The sequence below is a fragment of the Schistocerca serialis genome, unplaced genomic scaffold (assembly GCF_023864345.2).
Source record: "Schistocerca serialis cubense isolate TAMUIC-IGC-003099 unplaced genomic scaffold, iqSchSeri2.2 HiC_scaffold_171, whole genome shotgun sequence".
NCBI lineage: Eukaryota > Metazoa > Arthropoda > Insecta > Orthoptera > Acrididae > Schistocerca > Schistocerca serialis.
The window spans coordinates 738-5,000 of record NW_026047732.1 but is presented as its reverse complement, the minus strand read 5'-3'; positions in this window follow the sequence as shown (position 1 = coordinate 5,000).

The following is a 4,263-nucleotide window of genomic DNA, read 5'->3' as shown; positions in this document are numbered from 1 at the left end:
CCGCCCCCACCAGCCGGCTGTAGCGCGTGCGCCCACGCACCGCGCGGCCAGCACGCCGGGAGGCCCCCCCTCACCGGCCGGGGACGGTCCCACCCAGCCACCGCCGCGTATCGCTTCACACCCACATGCCATTCACGTTCGTGGGCATGGTGGGTATCGCTGAAACAACCGGTTGGTAGCTCAACCGATCGTCGCCATCACTGATTCACCTCTAGCGAGAACAACCGCACCACAACGGTTTACCAGTTCTTCATTTGCGTAACGTCACCAGCAAACGTAGACGTCCATCGCCATTTGCAAATTCAACGATTGTTGCATGCCTGTGTCAGGTGTCACGACACACTATGTCTGCCCACATACACGCAACAACATGTGCACGCTTCGCGAACACGTGGAAGGTGGCCCCCGTACGTATGCGATGTCCATTGCGCGAACGACTGTCAACCGGCCTCTGTCGCATGTCGCAGATGTGGAACGCAGTGCACCATGCTATCACGGTGTGTGAGAAGAGACGACTACGTCTGACAACACGCGCCACTACATCAACAGACGGCTCATGCTGATCGCCATCCACGGCATACCATACTTCAATCCAGCTCTTATAGGGAGACGACACGTAGCTGAGTGCACAATATTTGGACCGTATGGTTCGCCGTTGTTGGCGCAGTCGTGGTACGGTCACACATGTACCACGATGTATCATTCAGTACATGAGGACCAATGTGCAGTACAGTGTGTGATTTGGACGTACAACATCAGCGGACAGTTGACACAAGCCGTACCACAACGTAGGCTGTGCTTCGCCATGCGAATGCCAATGAACAACTGCGAAGGGCATTGAGCATGTACGTCCTGCTGCCATCCGCATTACAGTGTATAGCTGCAAGGTGTTTAACATGAAGCGATACTCTGGGGACCGGGCAGTGCGAGTAGCAAACTATATTGCGGGGGTTGCAGTTAGGCAACACTACACTAATTTAACGCGTCGTATGACAATTACAGAGCAGGTTAAGGCCCAACGTGTGTTGGGTTAAGGTACAATATAGGTTAGGTTAAGGTACAATATAGGTTAGGTTACGGTACAATATGGGTTAGGTTAAGGGACAATATGGGTTAGGTTAAGGGACAATATAGGTTAGGTTAAGGGACAATATGGGTTAGGTTAAGGGACAATATGGGTTAGGTTAAGGGACAATATGGGTTAGGTTAAGGGACAATATGGGTTAGGTTAAGGGACAATATAGGTTAGGTTAAGGGACAATATAGGTTAGGTTAAGGGACAATATAGGTTAGGTTAAGGGACAATATAGGTTAGGTTAAGGGACAATATAGGTTAGGTTAAGGGACAATATAGGTTAGGTTAAGGGACAATATAGGTTAGGTTAAGGGACAATATAGGTTAGGTTAAGGGACAATATAGGTTAGGTTAAGGGACAATATAGGTTAGGTTAAGGGACAATATAGGTTAGGTTAAGGGACAATATAGGTTAGGTTAAGGGACAATATCGGTTAGGTTAAGGGACAATATGGGTTAGGTTAAGGGACAATATAGGTTAGGTTAAGGGACAATATAGGTTAGGTTAAGGGACAATATAGGTTAGGTTAAGGGACAATATAGGTTAGGTTAAGGGACAATATAGGTTAGGTTAAGGGACAATATAGGTTAGGTTAAGGGACAATATAGGTTAGGTTAAGGGACAATATGGGTTAGGTTAAGGGACAATATAGGTTAGGTTAAGGGACAATATAGGTTAGGTTAAGGGACAATATGGGTTAGGTTAAGGGACAATATGGGTTAGGTTAAGGCGCAATATGGGTTAGGTTAAGGCGCAATATAGGTTAGGTTAAGCGACAATATGGGTTAGGTTAAGGGACAATATAGGTTAGGTTAAGGCGCAATATGGGTTAGGTTAAGGCGCAATATGGGTTAGGTTAAGGCGCAATATGGTTAGGTTAAGGCGCAATATGGGTTAGGTTAAGGCGCAATATGGGTTAGGTTAAGGCGCAATATGGGTTAGGTTAAGGCGCAATATGGGTTAGGTTAAGGCGCAATATGGGTTAGGTTAAGGCGCAATATGGGTTAGGTTAAGGCGCAATATGGGTTAGGTTAAGGCGCAATATGGGTTAGGTTAAGGCGCAATATGGGTTAGGTTAAGGCGCAATATGGGTTAGGTTAAGGCGCAATATGGGTTAGGTTAAGGCGCAATATGGGTTAGGTTAAGGTACACATTGTTGTAAGGAAAGGTGTATTGGGGGGGGGGGGGGGGGGGGGCGGCGGCGGCGGCGGGCCGGTTTGTTGATTGTGATTATAGTAAGTGGATGCCTGCGGCATCATCTGATTTGCCACGTCAGGATGCACCTTTGGCTCATGACAGGCGGCGCTCTGATTCCATGCTTGTGGCAGACCTGTGTCTTTCATTCCTGCCATTGTTTGTGTGCTGTGACAGGAGGCAGTATTGTGATGTTGGGTGTACCCCTGTGTAGGACGTGTGTGGGTGTTGGTGGCTTAGCTGAGCAATGGTGGTTGTCGGAAGGGTGGGATATTCTGTTTTGTGAGTGGACCTCCCGGTCTGGTTATGATAGTGTGGATTGTCTAATGTGGCGGAGAGGATGCACTGGGTGTTGTTCCATGCTGGTGCTTACATATTGTCTCTGTGCCTGTTACAGGCAGAGAGTAGTGCGTGATAAGAGTGTCTGGCTGACGTGTGGTTGTGATTGTGAGCAGAGTCTTTCAGCATGTATACGGACAGTTGTATACATTATCTGTATTTTGATGGCTCTATCTATTACTAATCAGCGCCGTGTATACGTTTCATCCGGTTCCAGTCGAAACTGTTGTATCTCTGTACATTAGTGACACGGCGAGGCCGCCATGTAGTTACTCGTCTCGGCAGCTTCCACCGGTGTATGGCAAATGATTATAAGGAATCAGTCTAGTCGTCAATACCGATAGTGTGACGTCACATGTCTGGGGTGGGGGACGCTGCGCCCTTCTGGTGGGTCATGGCCTAGAAAGACTCTTCCCACGCAGGGGGGGCTTGGACTGTCATTGACTCTTCCGAGTAATATACTTGCCGTACGTTTTTGCGACTGCGAGTGCAACGCTCACCGGTACCGACATGGATGGAGCGCCTCCTAGCTGCCGCTGAGCATCTGCATTCGTACAGAGAGCAACGCGATCGCGTCCTGTAGCTCGTACGTGGTACAGCTCGCAGCTCATGTATATGGACAGCGGGAATGTCGCATATTGGACATAACTCTTCATGAAACGCACGTTATAGGGGTGGATTGCACATTGCGAGTGCGAGCAAAGTCCGCCCGTTCATCCGCTGGAGTTGCGAGTTGGGCGGTTGGGGTGGGGCACGGACGGGTGCAGGTGGAGTGATTGCCGGTCCACGACTTCGTGCGGCAGAGGCGCTGGCGTTGGGGTGCTGTTGTCGACAGAGGATGCAGGCTTTGTGGGTGGGGTCGAAAGAAGGGCACTGTGGGCCCATGGCTGTCTTAGTCGGCTTGGCGTCCTCATAGATGACGGTATCGTCGTTGCAGGAGGTCATGTTGCGGGAGACCTACAGATGGCGGTATGTTTTGCGGTGCGCTCGACATGGCGGACGTAGTGTTGTCAGATTCGCATAGATGGAGGTATTGCATGTGGTTTCGCCGTATTTTCATAGATGGCGATACTGTTTTGCCGCTATGGTTGGCGTAGTTCCGTCGGATCCCTGTAGATGGAGGTGCCGTTTCTGGGCTGGATGTCAATGTCGTTGCGTCACATGCGCATAGATGGCGGCATCGTCGTATACCTCGCCCACTACGGACTTATCACCACCCACACTAGCCGCCCCGGGGACTTGCCAACGACACACCCTATCCAAGTCCATTTTCTTGCGGAGCATCATGTGTTATTATATTTTATTTCACATCCATAGTGTAGGGGTATTGTAGGTCACCCTACTGCGGTGGACGCTACGTTACCACGGGACGGGTGGGGGGACGGCGACAACGTACCGTCGACCGCCCGACACCCGCCCGACGACGCCGCCTCCGCGCGGCGCGCCGGCCGGTGGGCCGACATCGACCGTCCGGCACCCATCGCGGCGCCCATCGCCCGTCGCCAAAGCGATACGCTGTAGCGCGGCAGAACACAAGGCGCCCGGCCGGCGCCGCCTCCCCCGCCGCGCGCACGGAGGCGGCACCCATCGCAGCGCCCGCGCAGGCGGCAGGGGGCCCGCCAACCGATACGCCGCCGTCCGCCGCACCCAATGC